Source organism: Sciurus vulgaris (assembly GCF_902686455.1).
Source record: "Sciurus vulgaris genome assembly, chromosome: 16".
Lineage (NCBI taxonomy): Eukaryota > Metazoa > Chordata > Mammalia > Rodentia > Sciuridae > Sciurus > Sciurus vulgaris.
Window position 1 is genome coordinate 37,240,200 of NC_136477.1, and position 13,911 is coordinate 37,254,110.

Below are 13,911 nucleotides of genomic sequence, written 5' to 3' on the forward strand. Positions count from 1 at the left end.
ATTATTGCGTTGTGGTCTATTTGATTTCTGGAATTGAGAAGGATTTGTTTGACGTATATGGATGAGCCACTGTTTGGGGCATCGATATTTATGATTGTTATGTCTTGCTGATTTATGCTTCCCTTAAGCAGTATGTAATGTCCTTTATCCCTTCTGACTAACTTTGGCTTGAAGTCCACATTATCTGATATGAGGATGGATTCTCTAGCTTTTTTGCTGAGTCCATGTGCATGGTATGTTTTTTCCCATCCTTTCACCTTTAGTCTGTGTGTCTCTCTTTCTATGAGATGAGTCTCTTGCAGGCAGGATATTGTTGGATCTTTCTTTTTAATTCAATCTGTCAGTCTGTGTTTTTTGATTGATGAGTTCAGGCCGTTAACATTCAGGGTTATTATTGAGATATTATTTGTATTCCTGGTCATTTGACTCACGTTTGTTTGTTTGTTTTTGACACGACTTGGTTTCTCCTTTATGTGGCTGTTCCTTTAGGGTAGCTCCTCCCTTTGCTGATTTACATCGTTGTTTTCCATCTCTTCCTCATGGAGTATTTTGCTAAGAATGTTCTGTAATGCCGGCTTTCTTTTTGTAAATTCTTTTAGCTTTTGTTTACCATGGAAGGATTTTATTTTGTCGTCAAATCTGAAGGTAAGTTTTGCTGGGTATAAGATTCTTGGTTGGCATCCATTTTCTTTCAGGGCTTGACAAATGTTGTTCCAGGCCCTTCTAGCTTTTAGGGTCTGGGTTGAAAAATCTGCTGATATCCATATTGGTTTCCCCCTGAATTTAATTTGATTCTTTTCTTGCGCAGCCTTTAAAATTGTGTCTTTATTTTGTATGTTAGTTATTTTCCTTATAATGTGCTTTGGTGTGGGTCTATTGTAATTTTGTGTATTTGGAGTCCTATAAGCCTCTTGTACTTGATTTTCCATTTCGTTCTTCAGATTTGGGAAATTTTCTGATATTATTCCATTTAATAGATTGTTCATTTCTTTGGTTTGTTTCTCTGTGCCTTCCTATATCCCAATAATTCTTAAATTTGACCTTTTCATGATATCCCATAATTCTTGTAGATTCTGTTCATGATTTCTTACCATCTTCTCTATCTGGTCAACTTTGTTTTCAAGGTTAAACATTTTGTCTTCAATGGCTGAGGTTCTGTCTTCCAGATGTTCTATCCTATTGGTTATGTTTTCTATGGAGTTTTTAATTTGGTTTATTGTTCCCTTCATTTCAAGGATTTCTGTCTGGGTTTTTTTCAGTTTCTCTAACTCTTCATTGAAGTGATCTTTTGCTTCCCGCATTTGCTCTTGTAACTGTTGAGTGGTGCGATCATTCAAAGCCTGCATTTGCTCTTTCACCTCATCATTTGCTTCTCTGATCATTTTAATTATGTACATTCTGAACTCCCTTTCTGACATTTCTTATGCCATACTGTCATTGGATTTTATTGCTGTAGCATCTAGCTTTGTTTGGGACATTTTCTTCCCTTGTTTTCTCATATTGCTCAGGTATCTTCCCCTATAGTAGTGAAACTCTGAGATATTGCAGATTTCCTCTATTGACTAATATTGTCTCTGTAGACTTCCAATAGCTCACCTCTTAGCCTTCAGTAGCCTGAAGTCTTGGAGGAACTTGATAATGTGGTGCTCCACAAGGAACCTGCCCCTCTAAGGGTGGTGGCCTTCAGGTGGGGTATATTCCCTGTCAGTGGGCAGAGGTGCCTCCTCTTGTTGACTAATGGTCAGCCAAAGGGGGACTAGACTGCAGACTGGGGCACGTCTGATCTGGGCCTGTGTCTCTGGTTCCTCTGCCCTCGTGGGTAAGCCTTGCCCAGTGGGGAAGCTTCTCCCGGTGGGGAAGTTTCCCTGGGCAGCTCTCCTCCGAGAAGTTCCCTTCTATCCATAACTACCACCTGGACTGGGCAGCCCTCCTCTGCAATGTTCCCAGGAGTCCCGACCTACTGCCTGGGCTGGGGAGCCTGGCCCTGCCAGGGACTCCCTCACTAAGTGGCCCTCCTCTGCTACGTTCCCTGGGGGCTGGAGCTACCGCCTGGGCCTCAGATCCTCACTCTGCATCTAAGCCTCTCACTGTGAGGCCCTCCTCTGCAATGCTCCTGGTTTACTGGGTTCATGGCTCCAGTGGAGGAGTCTCACTGGGCCACTCTACTCCATAAAGGTCCCAGTGTTTCGGGACTACTGCCCCATCCGGGGAGCGTGACCAGTGGGAGAGACTCACCTGGTGGCTCTGAGTTGGTCCTGAGTCTCTCAATACCTCCTCTTCTTGACTCCTCAGTCTTGTCGAAGGTCCTCTAGTCTCCTGTAGGTGTCTCAGGAAGGGAGCTTCCCTTCCAATGATGATGGCCACACCCTCAGGAGTAATTCAAAATGCCTGCACCAGCCTATAAAGAAGCTTCTGGCTACTCTCAATGCAGGTGGGTTGGCTCGTGTACCGGCTTGCTCCGTGATGGCGACAGATCTTGGTGCACGGGTCAGGCAGGGTCGCTCAGTGATGGCGTCTGACTTTGGCCTGATGGTTGTGCGGGTTGGCTGCCTGCAGGCTAGCTCCGCAACTGCGACCGACCAGTGATGGTGCCCGACCTCGGTCTTAATTGGCATTTAAGAAGTTCATAGCTTAAAATTTTTATATCAGTTTCCTATAGTATTTTTTAAAATACTCCTCTGTAGGGACTTCATTCATAGTTCTATTTTACCTATCATCATCTTGTAGTTGATGGTTTTTAAAATTATATATCAATAATAGCCACAATTCTTTGGAAACAAAAAGTCAACATGCCCTGTCCTAAGCACTGAACAGCCATTAATTTGCTTTCCTACCTTATTTCTGGAAAGTTATGAATTAAATCTTGAATGACTGAAATCTTCTCAGGTCTGACATCTGTCAAAACCCAGAGCATGTGGATGCTTCCTGCTCTCACACATTGTCTAGCTTATTTTGCTTTATACTTTTCAGATTTCTTTCCCAAGATCTTGAAGTAGAAAACTGATATTGTCAGTGACCCAGACAAATTTCCATGATTTAATAGTCAATGGTCACTCTACCAGATTGAATAAATTCCATTTTCATTTACTAGACTGCAAAATTCTAGATGCTGAATTAGTGCCTGGCTATTTGAAGTTATCTATATCATTTGGCACTATGGAATCACTACTGCCTCCATCTATGTTTGATTAGTAAAAATGGATCCTGGTATGTGGCCAATTATGGAGTGATATTCTTATTTTAGGTCCTTTTGTTTCATGTATAATTGAATGGGCAGGTACAGGAGGGTGCCTCAGTCTCTACAATCCAGGTTTCCAAAGTCTGAAACTAGTTTTAAAGTATTCATCCTTTTTCTTTTCTTTCCTATTTTTTAAAATGTCATGTTAATTCACAGAATGATTGAAAACACCTCCTAATTCCTTTTCACGTGCTGTGACATAGATGTTACTGTAAAAGTCCCTGGATGGAATTGTTTTCTTAAAAAAAAAAAAAATAAAAAACAGGATTTAAGAAAAAATATTCTTATAATTGGTTGGAATCCTCACTGTGCCAACCCAGAGGTGGTGGATGGATATGTATTTTCTCTGAAACGGAAGTTGTAATAAAGACACAGGCTTCCAATTTTGTTGTCAGGCTTCATTATTATGACTGGTGACAAGTCAGGGTAGACATTTCAGATTCTAAAGAGCTGACTGCAAGTTTCTGGCTCGCTTCTCGCTGGTATGCCACACGCATGTGGGAAACAAAGCGTCTTTATCCTTGGCACAGTCTCCTGATTCTCCCTTCCAAGGAGAGCAGAAAGTACATTCATGCTAAATGATCATTTCTTCCCAAAGTTCCAAAATCTCATGGTTCCAAAGGACATTGAATAGCCATTTTGAAGACTTCCAGTTTCTTTAACTCATTTGTTCAATTCAGCAATTACTTATGTGTTCCGGGTGAAAATCTCATTCACAGAGGATCTGGAAATGAAATAGGTCATTAAGGCCACTGCTTTCATGGAGCTCAAATTCAACATAGGAACACAGACATTAAGATGTAACTGAAATAACATCACAGATTTTAGGTGTTCTGAAGAAACTTAGAGTGATGGAGTGACTAAATGAGGGGACTTCTTGGAGTGGCATTTGATGGATGCTGGGGGAGGGGAGGTGTCATTAGATAAGACAGCCACAGAGGAGACTCCTTTTGAGCTGAGACCAGAAGGAAGGGAGCCATTTAAACACAGTTGGGAGAAGGGTCTTCCAGGCAGAGGCAACAGGAATATAAAATCCTAAGGCAGGTGGAGCCTTGGTGTGTTCAAGGAACAAGGAAAAAAAGAAAAAAAAACCATCTGGAGGAAGCATTATGAGAGACGGAGGCCTAAGCGGTGGATGGAATCCAGAGGCCTGAGAGCCATCTTCAGCGCTTAACTATTTGGATTTTAAGTGTGATCATAAACCATGAGAGGATCTGAGAGAGAAGAGCGTCACAATCTGATTTACTGCTTAAAAGATCACTTCAGTTGCTCCGTGGGAAAAAAAAAGGATTAGAGCAGGGCAGGGAGTTAGAAGTAGTAGTTCAGAGGCCATTGCAGAGCTCTGTGATGCTGGCTGGAGTAGGACTGGGAAAGGGGGGCAGTGGACAGGTGGGAGACTTGTTCTGGAGATAGAGCTGACAGCAGCTAGCATCCAGAGAATTATAGTTAACTGGGAAGAATAATCCCTTTTTATTTTTTCAACAATATTGAAAGGAATTTTAAGGAAAATATTTGCTAGTTTTTTTTTTTTTTTCTCAACCAATTTGTTTTATTTTCTGTGATTATATTTCCATTTAGATCCACACAGTATTTCTCTTTCTGTTATAACCCCTCATTATTTTCTTAAGGCCTCTATATTATTTTGATTCTTACTGCAACCTTGAGAAACATGATGCAAATTTTGTTATTCCAGTTCTTGTCAAAGCAGCTAAGTTTCAGAGAAAATAAAGTGACTGATTCAAGATTGCCTAGCCAGGAAAGCTATAAATTATGATTTAAAGCCTAACTCATCAGGTTGTTTTCCCAATGGTACAGCCTGGTTGAGCAGGGATCAGAAGAGGTGCCTCTATTTTGCTCTTTTCATCTGGAGTTCTTTAGAAATATATCATCTGCACACTGCCCCTCCATATTAATGTTTTTTTTTTTTTTTTTTTTTTTTTTTTTTTTGTGGCTGTAAGGACATACCTGAGATTGGGAACTTCATACATCAAAGAAGTTTATATAGCTCACAGTTTGGTAGGCTCAGAGCATGGTGCCAGCATTGGTTCAACTCTGGTGAGGGCCCCCTTGACTGCATCACTTCATGGCAGATAGCAACAAAACGCTGGAAACTTGTGAGATGAAGAGATTACATTGTGAAAAAGGAAACCAGATAGTGATAAGGGGTTAGGTGCACTCCTTTGTAAAAATTCTGATGAAAGAACTAACCAGCAAGTCCATGAGAACTACCTTAATCCATTTGGAGGGCGGTACCCCTAATGACCTCTCAGTTGGCTCCACCCCTTAAAGGCCCCACCACCTCTTAACATTGCATGCTAGGGCCAAATTTCCAGCCCATGAACAAAGGCAGGCAAACAATAATCTCATGTCCATTCAAATAGTTCCTGAGAAGCAAGGGAAAATGTGCACTTTTCTAGTTTGATTTGTCAGAGCTGCTAACACACAGAAGCAGAATATTTTCCCATTTCTTGATTCCATCATGACATGGCCAGGAACTCATTCTCTAACTTGTTGCTTTGGAAAGAGGTTACAGAAAAAAGTTATTTGAAGAAAAACAAGCCATCAGAAAATACCTTTAGAGTTCGGATAAAATGCACCAAGGATAACCAAGAGTAGCAAGTACTTACCCAAAAGCAGAGGAGATAAAAGCTACAGGGAGAAAGTTAAAACAGAAAAGATAACATTCACTGTAGCTGTCAAGACCACTTTGAAAAAAACACAAATTTGGTGAACTTAATTATCATTGAATACAGCCCACCTATTCTCACAGTTTGGTGCACAAACCGCAAAGTTTCCTGGAAACATGAATTAGTTTGTGATCATATTTTCGGAGGAAACAACTGAGTGTTTCTTTTGCTAGAAAGCATTATAGGTTGATTGAAAATAAAAATTTATGAGTTGTACAAGTTTCTGCCAACTTTGTTATAATGCTATTATTTTTAATCATTTAATTAGCAGCTACTTAGTACCTTCAATTTCTAGATGAACGTGATCTACTCTTCTTTCTCCCTGTGCTCCAAAGTTGCTGGGCAACACTTGTGCTGGCCCTTGAACATGCCAGATATGCATTCTCCTCAGACCCTTCCCCTCTTTCCTCAGAATCTCATTTAGCTCACCTCATCACTTCCTTCCGGTGTTCCTCAAATCTCACCATCCCAGGAAGGCCTTCCCTTTAAATGGAGGAAATTTCATGTCCTCCTCCATCTTTCCCAAAAGTAAGCATCACAGAGGTAAGGATTTTTGTCTTCACTATCTCTTGAGGAGCTAGGACAGTGCCTGACACATAGTAGGCATATATTTTGAGCAAATGAATATATGAAATTAATGTCTGCATTAAAAAACTTGAAGTCTAGTCTGGAAATTTCTGTGCAGTGTGATCAATGCTTATGGAAAGGTCAGCACAGGGGCAGAGTTTGCAATCACGAGAGTGAGGTGTCAGGGAAGACAGCTGGAAGGAGATGTTACTCAAATGATACCCAAATATTGACCAGGAGCTAGTCAGACAAAGGACAGACACTGCTTAAATAGCATGACTTAGATGACATGATGGCCATAAAGAAAGTTATTGCTGTCCATCATCATACAAAGCTAGAGCAAAAGTTTAGACAGTACACACACACAAATAAAAACAAATAACTAAAAGTCATCATATTTAAATCCCTTGAATTGTGACATTTATACCAATAAAACACTGACATTAATTCATTTCTAGGATAGTAGTTTATAAAATGGTCATTTGTCTTTATTTGATCTTAGATTCTCAGGACTATCATTGAAGAAGGTCTAATTTCTCCCCCACACCTTGTGACTTGTGTTATCTGGAACTGCAGGTGTGAGATCTAAAACATACACCAGAAGGTTAGATTCACAGCAAAAGATTAGATTTCCTAAATCTTTCTGGTTTAAGCCATTTATTAATAATTATTCGTTATTAAACAGCAAACAGCAACACCAGAAAAATAAATATATACATAGTGCAATACGCATTCAGAGTAAGCTTGTGAAGAAACCAAGAACTAGGTAGTAAAAAATCAAATTATTTTCTAATTCTGCTTGAATTCTTCACCTTAACTATTTTGCATATGAGGAAACCCACTGGATCTTCTGTTGCCCACTCATTTCAGCATCAAAATAGAAATGGCATCTTCCATTGCAGCTGAGAGCAGATCTGTCATCTGAATCTTAGACAAACTCAGTTCCCTGAGGAAATTCTCTGTAATACGCACACTTTTTTTTTTTTTTTTTTTTTTTTTAAGTAAAAAGAACTAAATGCTCCATGGGTTAAGGGACACCAGGGAAAAGTAAAAAAAAGATGACCTCTCATTTCTGGCTCCTACCTCTCTCCAGGGACTACACTATTTTTTGTGGCAGAGGCAAAAAACACAATCTTAGTTACATAAATGCATCTTCCAGCATAGAGTGAGATGCTCTTTTTTCAGTGGTAAGGAGATAATGTTCCAATTTCTTCTTAAAGAAACAAAGAGAGCATGCCCTTCCACAGAGAGCGTTCTAGCTGGGTGCTGCTCACTCCATTTTGTTCCACTGCTCAGCTGGTTTCCCTGGCAAATTGGATTGCCCCTGGCAACCTCAACTTCTACTCAAACTGTTGTCTTTTGCAGAGTTGGCAGTTATAAATCCAAGTTCCAGAACAACATTTAAACAGAAAATACCATAAAAGTATGGCCATACCCTTAATGCTTCATTAAACCTTTTGAGACCTATGTTTTTGTCTCTGACATTCAAATGATTTCTTTTGAGAATGCTGGCTCTCAACTCTACCCATTAGAATTTTCTGGGGCACTTTGAAAAATACCAATGCACATGTGTTTTCTCAAAGTCTCTTACTAGTTTACCTGGTTGTGACCTCATTCTATTTTTATTTCCGTGGCATGACAGCCACCATTGATATAATGTAATGGAGGCGGGGGTGTCTATGATATAAGTGAAGTACTTGGCTTAGGATATAGGCATTACCACTAAAACCCTAACCTCTATGACTTTAGTCATATTTCTTAGCATCCCTGACTCTTACTTTTCTCATTTTCAGAGTGGAAAAACCAATATCTACCTGTCTTTTTGAGTTTGTTTGAATTAAATAAAATAGTAGCTTTTAAAATAATTCGAAAGTACATTTTAAGATATTCTGGAGTAGTGATTTGTTAGTTTTGACTGTTAGTCATCCACTTTATCTTGGGGCTATAACTAAGAGACCCGACCTCAGTTTCTTCACATGACCTAAACCAGGCCAAAGCCCCTTCCTAAAAGGCTGAGAGTTTCAGTGGTTGGTTTTCCATTCAGAGGTGGGAGAACTGTGATCCACCTGCCCTGAAACCCTTTTCAAGGTCTTGTTGCTCAGTCTGCAAGGATGCCCTGGTGCCTCTGAATTCCCCAACCTCATTTCCCATCTTCTTTTTGTCATTCCACAATTGCAACTACTCTCCTTTACACTAAGCTCAGATGATTCAGCCTTGACCTTTAACAAATAGCTCATTTCCCTGACATTTCCTCAAAGACCCAGGTTCCCTGCAGACTCTGGCAGCCTGAGAAGGACAGGGCAGGGCTGCCACTCCACCCACCACACCTGCTGTCTGTCTTGATTCGTCCTCATTTCCATATGCTGCAGGGACTCTTCTCAGCAAATGGTCCTATGTCCCTTTCCACAGTGGACATCTTCTTAAAATTGCCCAGGAGGAGTGACAGCATTCCAGAAGCAAAGATCAGGAAGCAAAGATCTGGAGAAATCAGAAATCTTGGTACCATGCTGCATTCAATCAGAGAAGAACCGGGGTTACAACAGAGCACGAGTAGCTGTTGGTTCCAGTCTTGGATTCATCACCATGTGACCATGGACAAATAATGACCCCTCTCTGTGTCCCTCTTCTGTATCCGTAAGCGGAACTCACAAGTTTCTTGTGTCACAAGCAGAAGTGTCATAAATTACTTACCAGATTAAGTACTTTCAGTGGTTGGGTTTCTATTCAGAGCTAGTGGGAGAGCTAGTCAGAAAAATTTAAATGTCCAAAAGTGATGCTTATGTTTGTAAGAAAGAATGCACTGAACTGTATCTGTATTTTAAAAAATTATCAATTTATCCATTTAAATATATACTGTTATGAAATATACTTAATATGTAATAATATGTAAACATATTTTGTTGTATATTTTACTTATATACAAATATGATAAGATAAATGAATACAAGATACATATAATGTATACATTGATATTTATTATACCCTAATATATTAATTAATCTATTAGTTTTAATCTATTCCAGTGACTACTTCAGTTGTCCTAGAAATCAACTGCTTAATATTTAATATCCACACTCAATCAGGGGACAGTGGAGACAGAGCCAAAGATTGCTGGGACCTTTTCTGGTTCCAAGATCTTTGGTTCTTGTAAGCAAAGCTCTTTTGTGCCAAAGAGGATTCACAGTCAGGCTGTGATCACCTTGCCTGAGAAAGCTGTGTTCCTTTCCTACTGTTCTGTATTGCCCACACGCTGTGCATGTGCATGTGGGCATAGACACATCCATCTACAAATCTGAGCTACAAAATGCTAAATCAATCAATGGCACAAAAGCCAGAAAACTTCAACATCTCCTCTGCAACAAATCACCTGTTGTTCCTGCACAACACATTGTTGTGAACTTGGCTTTGCTTTATCTGCTGTGGAGTTCTGTTTGGAGAATACTAAAGGGACATGTCCTCATTTTTAACTTCCACAAGTTACAATTCAGTTTTTGTTGATTCTGTTGCCAACCTGAAAAGAGTACATCTTGTATTTACGATTGGGTTGGACATGCACTGCACAAATCTACTGGAATTTGACAAGAAGAATGTGCGGTGGGGTTATAAGTGACTAACACTTCCCATGTCCCTTGATATTTGACCTGCTCAAACATGTATTGATTCTGGTTGCAGTTTGACATGATGATGTTAGAGAACAGACATTGGTTAAGAGTGCAGGTACTTAGAGAAGGAGCCCTGAGGATTTTTTTGTCTAGACTTTAATTGGAGGAATAAGATAGGATAGTCAGACATTTGGTTCATGTGTATTTTTCTCAGGAGGTTAGTATCGAAATGGTTCTGGGAGGAAAAGAGGTGAAGGTATGAAATATGAGGTTCCATGGACTGAGTTCACCTAAATTATGCAAATAACCGAGAGCCAATGAAGACAACAGGAAAACTCAGTCTCCAACTAATCTTCCTGTTGTATTTGTTAACTTTAGACATACAGCTAAAGAGATGAGTTGGGCTGCTATTTGAGACCTTGGAAAATGTATTTAACTATTTTAAAACTGGTTTTAAAGGTGAGAATATAGTACATACAAGGCAAGTATATTTTATATGAGGAAAGGGTTCTTAAAGGTCTTAATTAAAACATACACTATTCAGGACTAACCCCTAATACAGAAACCAAGCATTGATTAAGTCTGGAGCCAGGCTACCTGAGTTAAAATTCTACCTCTCCTACTCAAATTCTGCTTCTCCTACTTATTAGCTGCACACCACCCTTTCCATCTCTGCAAGATGGGGTTAGTATAGTTCTACTTCATAGGATTTTATTTTATTTTATTTTTTTGTGAAAAATAAATGGCATGGTATCCATGAAATGCTTAGTGTTCAAGAAGTATCAACTTTGATTATAGCATTATTATTTTCTAGCAAAAGTGGCACACCCACTCAGGAGCAGGGCATAAATACTGTTGAAAACTATCAGGCTTATCTTTTAAATTAGGCAATTCTCCATCATGCTTTAAATGGGGAGACATTTGCTGTATTTGAAATTTTGTAAATAAAGTGAGAACGTGTTGATATCTTACAATAAACAATTTCAGATTTGCATAATTAAAATTCGCATGATTCCAATTCACATACAATGTGACCAGCCAGCCCTGTGTTCCAGACGGTTGTCATGAGCATTAAATGTGTTAAGGTATGCCAGTTTCATTTAGCCCAAGGCCTGACATTACTAATAATAATGATCTACAGGCAGTAGAACTGAGATTTGACACTGGGGATAGGGGAAAAAAAGTGCTATTTTTTTCTCCCATGATATCCTGCAATAACTTTCCAGCTCTCAACTATTTTCTTCATTCTAGCACAGAGATGGTATCTATATGAGCATGAAGGAAGAACTGGGTAATTGCTGTCTACATATCCTCATGTCAGGAGGTGTTTTAGAAAACTAGGGCAAACTTAAAAACTCCATCAACCTCTCCTACAATTCCACACCGAGAGATGCTGGTTATCTGGGACGTTTTCATCTTAACAACTTGGGCAAAAGGCATGTGGGATTTTGGATTTACAGAAAAATATTTTAGTATAGGATAAGTTGGTAAAGTTGGCTTCCTGCTTTCTCTATCACATTGCCCCTGACCAATGAATAACCATTTTAAGAATACAGATTCCAGCATCAATTTATTCACAGAGGATTAAAGTCTTTTGAGGGTTTATACCTGAACCCAGGGAGAACCCTGCTTGTTTTTATATAAAAAATTCTGTCTATCACTTATTTATCTATTTATCTATCCACCTATCTCTTTTTTCTTTTTTCCCCCCATTTATTCATCAAACATATTGGGTTTATTATGTTAGTCACTGTGCTTAGTTATAGGGAAAAATAAAAATAGATAAATGGATCACAGGTTTTCAACATACATATAGTTTAAAGTGGAAAGGGTCTGATAATTATTATAGAGGGAAATAACTGCTTAGATAAGGAATGGTATTAAAGCAACTCAGTGAGGGAAGGAAGTGCAATTGGAAGAAGTTTTGTCAGACCTACTGGGAAAAAAAATGTCTCCTCAAAGATTCCAGAGACACCACGATTTTTAAGGAACTATCATAGGTTGGTTTTCCTGACTTAGTCATTGGTAAAAACTAAAGCTAAAAATGTATCAGGTCTAGAAAAGAATAAACATATGTCCATGTCCAAGTTCAAATAGTGTATTTAAAATAGTCAACAATTTGTGGGGAAAATGTCTTTCACCAAATAAAAAAGTCAAAAAAGTACAAGGTCAGTAAAAACTAATTCATAACCATCAGTACTTAGAAAATGTTGTGGAAATGGGGCTAGGGCTATGGCTCAGTTGGTAGAGTGCTCACCTTGCAAGTCTAAGGCCCTGGGTTCGATCCCCACCACTGCAGAAAAAAAAAACAAAAATATTGTGGAAATGAAAATTGGTTCTTTTGATAACTTTAATTCTAGAGAGTATTTATATGGTTTAGATAATCTTGGAAGTGAAACAACTACCTTACAGTTACTCATTTATTTACTCAACAAATATTTGTGTGTGTCTCTACTGTGAGCTGGGTGGTTTTTGATCGGGATAGAGTAATGACCAAAAAAGGAAAACCAGGATTAGTCAGGATACCACACTACTCACCCTTATTGTGTTAACATTGTGACACAAGGAGATGGGCATAGGTCACTTGCCTTGTGTGTATCTATAAAGCACAATGGGATAACTTAGAAGCAGATGTTGATGGCCTTGGGTACAGACTGGATAGAGAGCTAGCTGACCCTGGCCAGGTTAATGTAATCAACAAATGGTGAATTGGCAAGGATACAGAAAAGATATCAGAAGGCTGTGTCCCATGAGCCTTCAGGTCAGAGCTACCTGAGCAGGCTGCTGCTTACAGCTTTGTCCTTAATGTTCCTCAGGGTATTCTGGGTATGGTGGTACACACCTGTAATCTGGTTAAGTGACCCTATGTTTGACCCCTGGTACACACACACACACACACACACACACACACACACATATATCTCTTAGGGTGCGTTTGTTCTTTCAGAGTGGGGAGAAAAACAAGGAGTCAGTTCACAGGATAATCCTCCAAGGAAGTTCTTGATATTAAACATCTTGTTTTTGAAACCACACCCTGAAGAGCAAGTTTTATTATTTAGATAACTTTCCTTTTTGAAGGATGAGTGGCTCTCTAGTAATTTCTGAAATCAATAGATAATTATAAACATTTTATTTAAAACAACCTGAGGCTTGGGATCCAATGGTGAACTGCACATTGGCATAGTTTTTATCTGAGAATGGTTTTCTTTTACAACTGCTATTAAGACCTCTGTGAAAAATGTCAGTTTCTCAACCTAAAGACTAAACAATTTATGTGATTTTCTGGCCTTGTCAAGAGTTTCCCTCCACCCCTTGTCACATAGATCTAAAAAGGCATTTTCAGATCAAGGGATATAATAGAAGACAACCTTGCAAATAAATTTCTGGAGGCTTGTTTCATTAAAACCTTGCGGTGGCAGCAGAAAGGAATGGTGTCGGAGTGTAATTTCACTTACAAAATCAAGCAGAAAATGAATTTCTCATTGCTCAGACTCTGTATCAGTGAGCATGACTGTTCAAGGCCAGCTTCTGAAATCAAGAGAGCCAGTTCAGGGGAGCATTAAATTATCACAAAAAGCAAAACAATTTGCATGATTGAGTTGTAATGGGATGGGGGAGGAGTTTTACATGAAATCTAACCTTTATAAAGTTGTTTCATAAAAGACAACTTTAAAGCCATTATAATACTATAAAATCCTAATTTCTTAAGGCTATTAAAATGTAACACTAGTCCTAATTTCCTGTATTACCATAATGTTCAGTTAATTATAACTCAAATCTTAAAAAATGCGTTGACAATACTCCTGCTAGTAATGAG